Genomic DNA, 15,655 nt, shown 5'->3' with positions numbered 1-15,655 from the left:
TCTGCTGTGCATGGGGTCACTATGAGTCGGTTCCGACTCGATGGCACCTGACAACAACAACAACATCAAGCAACCAAAGATAGTTATCCCTGAAGGGTAGGAAGCAATCAAGGTAAGTTCTGAAATTGCCAGGTATACTGCTTTAGCACTGTAGGATCAGCACTGGACTGCGAACCACAAGGTGGGTGGTTCAAACCCACCAGTTGCTCCTCGGAAACCCTATACAAGGTCGCTATGAATCGGAACTAACTTGACAGCAGTTAACAACTGCTTTGAAAGAGTTTCCAGGCCCATGCACAGGGAGGAAGAACTGAGACATAGCCCAACAGGCCCTGTAAGCAGAGGAGAAAAAACTGAGAGTCTGAGGAGAGTAAGGAAAACAGAATTCCTAGGACAGGATATCAAAACGGAGAGAGCTACATAGAGAGGAAAGGTGCTCTGGTAGCGTAGTGGTTACGAATCGGGCTGCAAACCACGAGGTCAGCAGTTCGGAACTGTCAGCTGTTCCTCGGGAGAAAGCTGAAGATTTCTTCTCCTGTAAAGATTTACAGCCTTGGACACCCTGTACAAGGTCGCTATGAGTCGGAACCGACTCCACTGCACATAACCAACCAACCAACACAGAAAGGAATTTCTTAAGATCGATCTTCTGAGGCTGCCTTGAGAATAAGAATGTAAGGAAAATATCTGAGCAGAGATGCAACCCCCGAAAGAATGAATGGTTACAGTGTCTGGTGCCCACACAGAGACAGAAATGGTGTCTATGTCTATAAACCTCAAAATCCAGGGCTCAACAGGCTTTCCTTCATAACACAAAATCAAAATGGTTACTGTTAAGTCTATTTCTTGTCATAGTTTGAACCAGTAACCTTTCTATTAGTGCTTAACTGTTGCATCTCCAGGGTTCCCATCCTTATTTATACACCAGACTCTTTCAATCCAACCAGATATCTGATCACTTTATAACAGCTGCACAGAATAGATGGTCACAGACTATTGCGTAGATTTCACCACCTGCTACCTTTCTGCACCAACACTCATCACCTCCGTCAAGCCACACCTCCTCAGGCATCTAACAGATTTCTCTGTATACAAATACAGCTTTACAACAAGCCTTCTCCTAGCTCCTTGCAGCCAGATCACTGTTCCTCTTCTATAGAAATTCTGGTCTTTTGCTTACCCCTGTAATAAATCTGTAAACTAAATAAGAGTGGGTGGGACAATAGTTATAATTTTGAAAATGTTTAGTAAGTTAATTTCCAGTTATTACTTAACAGGAAATAGAAGTTTTCTTTCTCCTCTGATATACCTTGTTTGTACCTCCCTAATCAGTCAAGATTTGATATAAAGTTAGTTAGTATAGGGAAAGGTGGTGGGGACATTTAGATAAATAATTCTCAACTAGCAAAGTCATGAATTACTGCCTTAAGGCTATTTATATATACTTTAACACCTAGCTTTCTGATTTGTACTTAAATTAGCAATACTTAGCGTAGTGGTTGCTAATCAGCTGCGAACCTTAAGGTCAGCAGTTCGAAACTACCAGCTGTTCCGTGGGAGAAAGATGAGGTGTTCTGCTTCTGTAAAGATTTACAGCCTCGGAAACCCTGTGCAGGGTCACTGTGAGTCAGAACCGACTCCACGGTATTTAACAACAACAACAACACCCCCCTCATAGCGAACTCCTGGTATGGCTCTGTAGGATCAGCACTGGACTTTAAACCACAAGGGTGGCAGTTCAAACCCACCAGCTGCTTCTTGGAAATCCTATACAGGGTTGCTATGAGTCAGAATTGACTCCACAGCACTTAATAACAACAACCCTGACAGCAAAGTAATTTTGAGTTATCTTGTTTACTGATTTAAAATTCCAAATCAATGCTATCTTCTTCTTATTAGGTACTGTAGAATCAGTTCCAATTCATAGTGACCCAATAACAACAGAACGGAACACTGCCTGGTTCTGCGTTACTTGTCTGTCAGTTTGTCATACTGTGGTGGCTAGCCTGCTGCTGTATGGCTGGAAGCTATGCCACAGGTCATTTTAAATACCACCAATCATCCAGGTAGACAGATTTTAGCTGAGCTTTCAAACTAAGACAGACTAGGAAGAAGGAGAGGCAGACTGCTTCTGAATGTTTAGCCACTGAAAATCTTATGAATAGCAAGCAGATCATTGTCAGATATAGTGCTGCGAGATAAGCTCCTCAGGTAGGAAAGACTCAAAATATGGTCAAATAGCTGCCTCCTCAAAGTAGAGTTGGCCGTGAATGGAATTAAAATTTTGGGGACTTTCATTTGCTGATCGGACACAACTCAAAATGAGGAGAAACAGCTTCAAACATCCATTAATAATCAAAGCACGGATCTAGGAAAATTGGATGTGGCCAATAATTAAATAGATTGCATAAAGATCGATAACCTAGGCATTAGTGAACTGATACGGACTAGTATTGGCCATTTTGAATCTGACAATCATATGGTTTACTATGCCGGGAATGCTGTCTAGTAGGCGGAGAGAGAACAGAGCAAAAGTAGCAGGAGTTCCATCTAGTGGCGAAAGGTTTAACTGCTCAGAATCATTTGTCCTAGAATGAATCCTCTGTTGTCCGTTCCAACTCATAAAGGCCTATACAGGGTTTCCAAGGAGTGGCTGATGGTTTCGAACTGCTTACCTTGCAGCTAGCAGTCCAGTACATATCCTACAGCACCACACCAGGAGTCCTAGAGTTAACCCTCTAAGCAAACCTAAAGGCAAACATATATCCTGTGTCAAATTACACAATTCCTAGAGCTACTGAACCCATTTATCTAATGCACAACCTAAACCTAAGAAAATAGATTTATAGGTGAGCTTGGATTTCTACAATGTGAAGCTGAGTGATGGGGATCAGAAGTCTTATGATCCCACTCTTATTTGGGTACTTGAATAGTGTAACCTTTGTAGCACTGCCTCATAGGGTTTCCAAAACTGTTATGGGAGCAGAAAGCCTCATCTTTCTTTTGCAGAACCATTGGTTGGTTTGAACCATCAACCTTCAGGTTGGTAGTCCAATGCTTAGTCTAGGGCAGTGGCTTTCAAATGCTGCTTTTAAAAAAGCCATCTATCTCCTTGTAGCCAGGTTGTTACTCCTACCACTCTATTCAAGGAGCCCTGGCGGTACAAAGATTAAGTGCTTGGCTATAGCCTATTTTGCACAATTCTGGATCTACCTGTTACCACTCTAGCAAATCTGTACACTAAGCAAAAATTTGAAACTTAGTTATAATTTTGAAAATATGTCAGTGAACTAATTGCCAAGTTTTGTCTCATAGAAAATAGAGGCCTTTTGTCACCACTAAAAGTCTCTTGTTTACACTGCGCAGGGTAGTGCTACCCACGGTGGTTTCAGCAACTTCAGAAATGCAAATTACCAGTCACTCCAAAAATCACAAACTCTGGAGGTAGGTACTAGGAATCTGTACTTTCACAAGACTCTAGCGGTACTAGAAATCTATTTTCACAATGCGATTCCCACATATGTTAAAATTTGAGTAGTGGGACAAATGGTCGGGGTAGGCCAGGTTAAGCAATGTTAGAATGGCATGGAAACTGGGTTTGGTAAGCACGTTAAAGAAATAATCTTAATAAATGTTAGTTATAACAGTTATTACTATGGTCATAATAAGTTACAAATGGTGATTATATATTCATAGATTTTCTTTTCCATGCAGGTGTGCTCCTTATTACTGAAATTATTGTGGATATTGAAAGGCAGTGGTTCTCAAACGCATAAAATATTGGCTCCTCCAAACAAGAGTTCTGGTCCAAAATTAGGAATAAATTAAATGTAAATAAAAGTTATACACACATGACCCGCAGAATTCAGGTCATGCTGACCCCTAACAGAATTCAGAGTATCTGATCAATGGACCAAATGAAAAGCTACAGGGTTTGGAATAATAGCAGGAGAGAACAATGAGGTTGGTGGTGATAAAGCATGTAGATAACACTATTAAGTTTTCTTCTTCTAATCTGATAGCTATATTTCATTTTCTAGTGGAACTGTTTGAAAACACACAGAAAAGTGAGGTTATACATATATCTAACCAGTTAGTGTATGCATGTATATTTGGTAGATTAAGTATGGAAGGACTTCTGTTGCAATGCTAGAAGATCATCACTGGACTGTGAACCAGAAGGTTGGCAGTTCAAACCCACCAGCTGCTCTTAGGAAACCCCATACAGGGTTGTTATGAGTTGAAACTGACTCAGTGGCACTTAACAACAAGTATGGAAAGAGTGGTGTTCTTTGAGGCATACACAGAGTGAGAATACATAGCTAATATTTTACCAGTCTGGTATAGAATGTTTTGGGGGGGGAAAAAAGTGTTTTTGCAAAGCCTGATGAAAGCAGTAGAGTTTGGAAAGCAGGTTTCCAACCCACATATGGACCAAATATCACATGTGCAAATGTAAGTTGGAGGTCATTTATGCATTCAAAACCATTTGTTGAATTTGCTCTTCAACTGGTTTGGGAGGTATGATGTGGTAGGTGATAAGTAAATGAATTTTAAAATATTTTAAATACAGGAATTTTGGAATACTGACATAGTATAATTAATACCTAAAGTAAGAAAATATAAAAAAAGATAATATTACTTTGGGCATTTTTTTTTTCCTTTTTGGGAGATCAAAACAATGGAAGACTGCTTTAAATTTTATGATTTTCCCAATACTGATTCTAATTTCAAAAACAAAACTTTGGGTAACTACTTGTAGAGGGTAAGTGATTACAAAAAAAAAAAAAAACAAGCCCCCTGGTATTGAGTGGAATCTGACTCATCACTAAGCAAATATTTCTATCTGATTATCTTGACACTTTTTAAAAAGTTTATTACATTTAAGCAAATCTTCCTTTTCCTAATTCATCTGGAGATAGTCTGCACCTTAAAAAGAATTAGTGCTTTTATACACATGCTTACTATAGAAAATAGAAATAAGCAACCCAGGATTCCTTCAATCAGGGGAACATTGAAAATGGAGAAGTTGTGTCTCCTTGCACTTCTGACATAGTTAGGTCCTTTAAAGCTTTTTAAAACAGAACATTTTCTACGAGAGGTGTTATGAGTTGAAATGATTTTCCTGTGTCTGTGAGGATGTTCAGAGACCTTTCTCATCATTTAAATAAGAATTCTGTTGATTTCAAAGATACAAGAAGGATGGAGCAGGTAACGTATTAGTTTAATGAGAACAAAGTGCTTTGCTAGGAGCCAATTGTATAACTCCAGTTGTGCTATAGAAACAGAGTCACAGAAAGAATGTGGACCAGATAAGTGACTGAAATAAAAATATTAGCTTAATCCAGGATTAGCTCTTGTTTTTAGCTGTGTATAATTCTGAAATGTCTTTCATATTACTAGTCCTGATTAGTATACATATGTGTATGTGTATACATACACATACACACACACACACACACACACATATATAATATATATCAGGAGTCCTAGTGTGGTGCTATGAGTTAATGTGCTGGACTGCAAAGTCAGTTTGAGCCACAAGGTCGGGAGTTCAAGCTCACCAGTCACTCCTTGGAAACCCCTATACAGGGTTACTGTGGGTAGCACTTAACAACAACAATATATATGTATCAAGATCCCATTGAACACACATCTTTCTATAAATTGGACCTCTGACAAGAATATTTTTAATAGATTCAGCTTACACATAAGTAACTTTGAAAAAAAAAAAAAAAAAAGATATTATTCTCTTCTTCAATCTTCTAAATCTTTACAGTGTTTTAAGAAAATTACTATTGAACTTGGATCATCAAGAGATTGAAATCCAAATCTTTTTAAAATATGAGCCAGTTGACTGAAAATCAAGATTCCTTTTCACATCAGTTATCTCTGAAAGGGTTTACATAGCAGGTCCCTTCTACCATCAGTGCCCTCTGCCACCTTATCAGCGATTTCCAAAAGTTCATGGGGGAATTCCATTATCTTTCAAGTCCACTTTCTTTTTTTCCGCCACGAACTTTTGGAAGCCCCCTTGTATTAGCACTTAATTTTACAGTTTTATTTTGTGAGATAACGCTAAAACTTTCTTCCATAGCAGAAACATGACTTCTTCTTATCATTTGGTAGAATATTTCTGTACATTTTATACTAAAAACAATGTATACAAAAGTGAAAAATCAGAGACTTTCTCATTGCCATCTTTTTAGTTCTTAGAAATGTGATTTTCAATGTACATTGATATTCTTTGAAATGCTCAAACTATTGAGTGTAATTTTCAGAATATAAGGAAGAACCTATTTGCTAATCTAAGGAAAAAACACACAAGGACATATGGACTTGACATATTTGGCATAAATAATTTTCAGTTCAGCTGTTGTGTTAGTAAAAAGGCAATCTCATTACTGGAAGATGCTGTTAAGTGCCATCGAGTCGGTTCCAACTCATAGAGACTCTTTATTGGGTTTCCAAGGAGCAACTGGTGGATTTGAACTGTTGACCTTGTGGTTTAAACCGACATTGTGATCAAGTGCTAAGTCACCAGGAAACCTTACTTAAATGCAGCGAGGATGGCAACATTATTTATTTAACAGGTGTTTGTGTGTGGATTCCTGGTGTGTTGCTGTAGGATAAGCACTTGACTGTCAGCCACAAGGTCAGTGGTTCAAGCCCACCAGCAGCTCCTCAGAAACCCTATATGGGGTCACAATGAGTCAGAACTGATTTGATGGCCCTTAACAGCAACATTATGCATACAATATTAGTAAAGTGCTACAATAGGTGCTGCTGTGGGGAGCACCAAACAATTCTCACATGTAAGTGTGAATATGCATGTGAATATATTTACCTTTGAACAAATGAAAATACTATATGCACATGGTAAGGAATCAAGTAGAAAAGCTATAATAAAGCAACAGAATAGCTCCCCTGCCCTTTCTACTTCCATTCCCACTTACCAGAGACAATCGTTTGTTTGCAAGCTTTGCTGCTTTTTGTTTTCTCATGGTTATTTCCATAATTTTATGCTCTGTCTTAAAATAGGATCTATAACTCCCTGCTCTGAAATATGAAGATTTAATTCACTTCTACACTCCTCAATATTCCTTCCTGCTCTTAGTTTTTGATTGCTTTGACTCTTTATAGAATATATGTAAACCTTGGTTTCTGATTTCATCAACTTTAGAGCGTCTCTCTCCATGCTTGATTATGTAAGCCAACAATAATTAAATTTTATTGGGCATTGACAATTGCCAGACACTGTTCTAGGCATTTCACATGAGCTATTTCATTTAATCCTTACAGCAACTCTATAGGGTATCAGATAAAGGAAGTTGCAGCATAGGGGTAGAGGGATGAGTTACCCAAGCCCACAAGATGAGCAAGGTGGCAGAGCAAGGACTCAAATCCAGGCAGTCTGAATCCAGACCCACTCCAATATGGTGAAGGTATTAGTGTTCCTAGATGTTTCTTTAGTCTCTCCTCCCCACTTCCATACCTATCATCTGGCAATAGGATTTTCACGTTTACAGCTTTAAGATGTTGTTGTTGTTGCTAAGTGCCATCGAGTCAGGTCCGACCCATAGCGACCCTGTACAGGGTTTCCGAGGGTGTAAATCTTTACGGGAGTAGAAAGCCTCATCTTTCTCCCGCGGAGCGGCTGGTAGTTTCGAACCGCTGACCTTAAGGTTCGCAGCCCGATTCGTAACCACTACGCTACCAGAGCTCCTTTGAGATAGATACTGGTTAATGCTGTTGAGTCAGTTCCAATACATAGCTACCCTATATAGGTTTTCCAAGGAGTGACCGCTAGCAGTTAGCAGTCCATTGTTTATCCTACAGCACCACACCAGGATTCCTTTAAGATAGAAAGCATTTACAATATGTCATATAACCATATTTAGTATTCTTGCATTTTATTTTTCCTGTAAGTCAATTCTAGAAGCTGAAATTCAACAAGTACATTTAAATATGATGACTATGCAAGTATTATCCTCAGCACTACCAAAAAGCACACTAATGTTATATTTCTTCTCTATTCCTCAAAATGTTTAAAGTACTTTCTTCATTCCTTTCTTTATTCATTAGTCACTGAAACAGTTTTGGATTGGGGAGATACAAAGTTGTTTAACCTACAACTTCATTATGGATTGAACTGTTTGTTGTTGTTGTTGTTAGGTGCCATCAAGTTGGTACCAACTCATAGCGACCCTATGCACAACAGAATGAAACACTGCCCGATCCTGGGCCAACTTCACAATTGTTGCCATGCTTGGCCCATTGATGCTGCCACTTTGCCAATCCATCTCATTGGGGGTCTTCCTATTTTTCTCTGGCCCTCCACTTTACCAAACATGATATCCTTCTCAACTGACTGGTCACTTCTGATAATATGTCTGAAGTATGAGAGACAAAGTCTGGCCATCCTGGCTTCCAAGAAGTATTCTGACTGTACTTCCTCCAGTCAGATTGGTTTGTGCTTTTGGTAGTCCATGGTACTTTTAGTATTCTCCTCCAACACCATAACTCAAATACTCTAATTCTTCTACAGTCTTCTTTATTCGGTATCTAACTTTCATATTCATATGACGTTACTGAAAATATCATGGATTGGGTCAGGCACACCTTAGTCCTCAAACTGACATCTTTGCTCTTGAACACTTTAAAGAATAAGGAAGACTGTAGAAGAACTGATGTATTTGAATTATAGTGTTGGAGAAGAATACTGAAAATATCATGTACTGCCAAAAGAACAAATAGATCTGTATTGGAAGAAGTACAGCCAGAGTGCTCCTTGGAAGCCAGAATGACCAGATTTCATCTCTCATACTTTGGACTTATTGTCAGGAGAGACCAGTCACTGGAGAAGAATATCATGTTTGGTAAGGTGGAGGTTCAAAGAAAAAGAGGAAGACCCCTAGCGAGATGGATTGGCACAACGGCAGCATCAATGGGCTCAAACGTAGAAATGATTGTGAAGTTGGCCTAGGACCCAGTAATGTTTCATTCTGTTGTGTGTAGGATCGCTATGAGTCTATACCAACTCAACGGCATCTAACAACGAAAATAACAATGGAGAATGCTGTCATATTAGTTGATAATATGCATTTTGAGACTGTATTTTACATTAATATGATGAAAATCTGCATACAGAGTAATAGCTAAGTCACTTAATGAGAGTCCAGCCCAATTGATCTGCACAGTCTAGTATGCTAGACAGTACATCATTTGATACCAGTTAGAGTATATTTCAAATTTTATGTTGGAAAATTTCCTTCAACCATTAGCACAACCCTTTTGACCTTGATAATTTCATGAGGCTTAGGTCAGTAGATATGCATCACAGAAACCAGTCATGATTGATAAGATCACCAATACTACCAACAATGCCAGTTATATTTATCAGACTTGGCTATTACCCAAAAGGTTGGCGGTTTGAACCCACCAGTTGCTCCATGAAAGAAATATGTAGCAGTCTATATCTGTAAAGATTTACAGCCTTAGAAATGCAATGAGGCAGTTCTATTCTGTCCTGGAATGTCACTGTGAATTGGAATCGATTCAACAGCAATTGGTTTTTGTACATTTTACAGTTTACAAAACGCTTTCATAATGTGCCATTGGTCCTAGAACAATTCTGTATAACCACCAGGGCAGGTCTTATCTCATTTTACAAAGAGAGAAAACTGAAGCAACACAGTTAAGTGACTGGCCAGAAACTTAACAGTGAATGGTGGAGAGGTCAAGGCAGGAGTCCAGCCTTCCAGCATCAGTCAGGGTATTATCCACATTACCATGTGGTTAGGAATGACACTGAGGTATACATCATTCCCATTTTGGAAAGATATGAGCAGTGAGCTCTCTACCCGCAAAGGAGTATGTCTCCCTTTGCTTCAGCCAATCTCATATCACAGAACAGCTGCTTAGAAGCTTCTGGCAACCGAAAGACTCCCTAGCCTCAGCACGAACTCACAGAACAGTGACTTGTTTGGAATGTGAAGCTGGAACATGACTCACATTGCTTTGCCCTGCTTCCCTAAGAAGCTTTTTGCCTGTGTGGAAAGGTGCCTACTTAAAGTACAGTGCATGAGAAACATAAAGAATACTCCTTTGTGACTTGAAGATACAATTCAGCAAACATGTCAGATGCCAATTAACCCAGCCCTTGTGCTAGCTTCTAGGGATTTACTCAGTGAGTAAATCATGATGTCTGCTGTCCCATTAACTGGGGGGGAGACGGGGGAGGGGAGAAGGCAGGGGAGAGAAGGGAGGGGCTGGCCTTATATGACTTTCACCTTTTTCATTTATTTGAAACATCTGTACAAAACTGTGGAAGCATCACAGCTAATCTCATGTTTTGAAGGTAGAAATCTTGAGAGCCAAACTTCTTGGACTATGTTTTGACTGATAGCTTGATTTATGTGAATGAAGCTGAAGGAAATTAAAATAAGTCCTGATAGTTGTACAGAGAGACAAATACAACCTTGAATGTATCCCACCTGTATTTAGAGACCAATTCAAGAACAGATTAGATATCAATTACTGAAGGCCAGATGAGTTGTGGAATGGAATCAAGAATATCATACATGAAAAAAACAAAAGGTTATTAAATATACAGAAAGAAAGGCAAGACCAAAGTAGATATCAGAAGATACTCTGAAAGTGACTCTTGAATGTAGAATAGCTAAAGAATGATAAAGCAAAAAAGCTGAACCAAAAATTTCAAAGGACAGTTTAAGAAGACAAAGCATTATAATGAAATGTGCAAAATCCTAGAGTTAGAAACCCAAAAGGACAGAACACACTCACATTTCTTAAACTGAAAAAAGTATATGAGAAAATCCAAGCCTCAGGTTACAATATTCAAAGATTCTATGGGCAGAATATTGAATGATTCAGGAAGCATCAAAAGAAAATGGAAAGAACACACAAAGTCTGTTCCAAAAAGAATTGGTCAATATCCAACCATTTTAGGAGGTAACATAGGAGCAGACACTGAAAGTATTGAAGGAAGAATTCCAAGCTTCTTCCTAACAAAGACATTAGTGAAAAACAAGTCTCTAAGAATTGGTGGCATGCCAATGGAAATGCTTTAACAAATTGATGCAATGCTGGAAACACTCATTTAGTCTAGACCAAGAAAGTTGGAAGACAGCTACCTGGTCAACTGACTGGAAGAGATCCATATTTGTGCCCATGCGAAGAAAGATAACTTAACAGAATGCGGAAACTATCAAGTAATATGATTAGTATCACATACAGGTAAAATGTTCCCAAAGATAATTAAAAAATGGTTGCAGCAGAATATCAGTATGGCGCTGCCAGAAATTCAAGCTGGATTCACAAGAGGATGTAGAACAAGGGATATCACTACTGATGTCAGATGGATCTTAGCTAAAAGCAAAGAATACCAGAAATATGTTTACTTGTGTTTTATTGACTATGCAAATGCATTTGGCTATGTGGATCATAAAAAACTATGAATAACATTATGAAGAATGGGTATTCCAGAACACTTAATTTTGCTCATGCAGAACCTGTACATAAACCAAGAGACAGTTGATTGAACAGTAAATAGTGATATTTCCTAATTTAAAATCAGGAAATTGTGTGCCAAGGTTGTATTCTTTCACCTTACTCTTGTTTGCTGAGTAAATGATCTGAGAAACTAGATTATATGAAGAATGAAATGACAGAACTGGAGAAAACATCATTAACAACCTGTGATATGCAGAGGACACACCCTTGCTGAAACTGGAAAAGACTTTGGAATACTTACTGTTGAAGATCAAACACTACAGTCTTCAGTATGGATTACAACTCAATGTAAAGAAAATTAAAATCCTCACAACTGAACCAATACTCATCATGCTAAACTGAAAAAATGAAGTTGTTAATGATTTCATTTTACCTGGAGCCGCAATCAATGTTCTTGGAAGCATCAATCAAGAAATCAAATAATGTATTACATTGGGCAAATTGTTGCAAAAGACCTCCTCAAAGTGTTCAAATGTAAAGATGTCACTTTGAAAACTAATGAGGACTTGACTCAAGCTATGGTTATTTTCAATCGCCTCATATGTGAAAGTTGAACCAGGAATAAGGAAGACTGGAGAAGAATTGATGCATTTGAATTATGGTGTTAATTATAACTTGAATTATGGTGTGAAGAATATTGAAAGTACCATGGACTTCCAGAAGAACAAACAAGTGCAGTTAGAATGCTTTCTAGAAAAAAGATGGCAAGACTTCATAACATAATACTTAGACATGTTATCAGTAGGGACCAGTCCCTGGAAAAGGATGTCATGCTTGGTAAAGTTAGAGGACCAGTGAAAAAGAAGACTCTCAATGAGATGGAGTGACACAGTGGCAGCAACAATGGACTCAAGCATAATAACGATTGTGCAGGTGGCACAAAACTAGGCAGTGTTTCCTTCTGTTGTGCATAGGGTCACTCTGAGTAAGAACCGACTACATGACACCTCATAATAACAACAGTGAACCAAGGACACAAACATTTTTAATGATGTGTAGGTTTTGTTGGCATTCCACACCACTATTCTTTGTTTCCTTACTTTTCTTCCCTTGCTAGCTTTTTATTCTGTGCATGAAACATTTAGCTAGAGTGATTATTAGTATACATTGATTAATCTAATATAGAGGATTCTCTGGCTCCTATTAAGGCAGCATATAGAACAGTGAAGTGCTGGCAGGGATAATGGTGCCATGCAATGTAACTCTAGTTAAGTTTATTACTAAACACCAGTGCTATCACTCAGATCTATGACTTAGGACAATATCTCTGAGTGGCACTATGCATTTTTTGGCATAAATCCCCAATGCAAATGGCAGTCATTATTAATTGTCATTAAATAAAAAGGCTTGAAATGGTCAACAGTGGTTCAAATTTCACTGTATCCAAATTTATGAGATAATTTTATCTCTCATGGTGGTAGAATCCATAGTTCAACATGCTGCTCCTTGCTTTTTTCCTCAGATTCTCACTCCACTCTTGCTATATAACCCATTTTGAACACATTTTGGGAACTTGACTTGACTTTCTCCTTTACACAATTTTTGGTATTTCCCCTTTGGTCTCACTTATTTCCTCCATATTTTCTCATCCAACCCCTAGGGACCTACCTCCTAGGCCTGAACATAAAATATGTTGTCCAATTCATGATTCAAATAGGCTGAATATAAACCAGGTTTTCTCACTCAACATGTAACTTTTAAACTTAAGGTTCTTTTGAACTAATGACAAATGATACATTACTATTGGTATGGTTCTATCGCTAACTCAAAAGCCAAGAGTCCAAGTGAAGCACACAAAGTCTGAAGTCAGAAACACAAATCTGCATTTCTTAGCTAAGTGGGAAAGTCACTTAATTTTTCTGTGCGCAGTTATATCATCTGTAAAATGGAAGTGATACCAATATACCTACTTTCCAAATTTTCTTTAGACGTATTATCTACTTTACTACTGTTTATTGCTGTACTTTATTATACAAAAATTTATTCAGAATAGCCTATGTCGCAGACATTGTTCTAGATGCTGGGGGTAAAAAGATCACAGGGTGCAATTTCTTCTCTCAAGGTACTCACTTCTAGTTGGGAAAACAATCAAATATAAAGGCAAAACAACAGTGTGATAAGTGCATGTTTATTACAGAAATCAAACAAAATATTGCATTGGACAAATCTGCTACAAAAAGACTTCTTTAAGGTATTAGAGAGTAAAGACATCACTTTATGGACTAAGGTGCACCTGACCTAAGTGACAGATTTTTCAATTGCCTCATATTCATGCAAAAGCTGGACAATGAATAAGTAAGACAGAAGAAGAACTGTTGTATTTAAATTATGGTGTTGACAAAAAAAATATTAAATACACAAATTGCCAGAAGAATGAACAAATCTGTCTTGGAAGAAGTACATCCAGAATGCTCCTTAGAAGCAAGAATGGTGAGTCTTTGCTCACGTATTTTGGGTATCTTATCAGGAAGAGTCCCTGGAGAAGGACATCATGCTTAGTACAGTAGAGGGTCAGTGAAAAAAGAGAAAGACCCTCAACAAGATGAATTGACATAGTGACTACAACAATGAGCTCAAATATAGCAACAATTGTGTGAATGGAGAAGAACCAGGCAGTGTCTTGTTCTATTGCCCATAGGGTCACTATGAGTGAGAACCAATTCAATAGCACCTAACAACAGGAGTAGGAGAAGATGCTTAAAAAGAACATAGAACACAGAATCAGGGAAGCCTTCTTTGAGAAGTGTGGCATGAGTCCTACAAGATGAGAAGGGTACTCATCTTTCTAAGCAAAAGGTGGAGATCTCATTAAAAGCAAAGGTGTGCTCAGGCATGGAAGTAGAAGGAAGAATAGGTCACATATGGCGGAATAGCAAGTGGTTCAGTGGAATCATTGTAATGAGTCCTGAAATAGAAAGAATTATAAGGATGAGACTCTGAAGGAAGGATCCTAAGTAAGGAGGCAGAAGATGTGCAGGCATATAAAGTCAGACAGACAAGTCCACATGTGATATATTAGACATACATTTGAGATATTTGAGAATGAAAACTCATATTCACTCACACATTTGTATAGATGTGTGTATGTGTATTTGCACAAATGATGAGAGAACCCAAAATTTCCTTCCCCTGCATATCTCTATCCCTTTTACCCAAAAGACCAAGAATCTAAGGCTCAGGTTCACTTAATTGTGAAATCTGATCTAGAGTTGCTCAAGCTGTCAAGAAAGTGGGAGAAAGAAAGAAGTGATCCAAGGGTCACTGATTTTCTGCTGCAATCTCCTCTGGTAGTGGGTCAGAGTTTAAATCATTTCATCATGCTGTCCTTTTGAGTATGTGCCTGATTTCTTAACTCATGATAGTCTTTACGCTACAATCACAACTGATTGCGGAAATTCCACAGAAAATGTTGATCTGGTCACATTTATGTGCTGCTGCCCACCCACCTGATTTGATTTTTTTCCTCCAAAATCTTCCTGACACACAATTGTCTCAAGAATGAGAGTTATAAATATACAGGTATATCTTAGATACACTGCAGATTCTTTTCCATACCACAGCAATAATGTGAATATTGCAGTAAAGTGAGACACAATTTTTTTGGCTTCCTCGTACATAAAAACAGAACAGAACATGGGAACATTGAATGTTTTAAAATTAAGAAAGATGTGTGGCAAGGTTGTATTCTTTCACTATACTTATTCAACATGCATGCCGAGCAAATAATCTGAGAAGCTGGGTTATATGAAGAAAAAGTGGCATCAGGATTGAAGAAAGACTCATTAACAACCTACAATATGCAGATGATACAACCTTGCTTGCCGAAAGTGAAGAGGACTTAAAACATTTACTGATGAAGATCAAAGAGCCCAGACTTCGGTATGGATTATATCTCAATGTAAAGAAACAAAACTCCTCACCACTGGATCAGTAGACAATATTCTTATCAATGGAGAAAAGATTGAAGTTGTCAAGAACTTCATTCTTCTTGAATCACTCAAGGAAGCAGCAGTCAAAAGATCAAACGATGTATACTGCATTAGGCAAATCTGCTGCACAAGACCTTTTTAAAGTGTTGAAGAGCAAAGATGTCAGCTTGAGGACTAAGGTGCGCCTGACC

This window comes from Chrysochloris asiatica, unplaced genomic scaffold (assembly GCF_000296735.1).
Source record: "Chrysochloris asiatica unplaced genomic scaffold, ChrAsi1.0 scaffold00111, whole genome shotgun sequence".
Lineage (NCBI taxonomy): Eukaryota > Metazoa > Chordata > Mammalia > Afrosoricida > Chrysochloridae > Chrysochloris > Chrysochloris asiatica.
Note: the sequence above shows the minus strand (reverse complement) of the source record.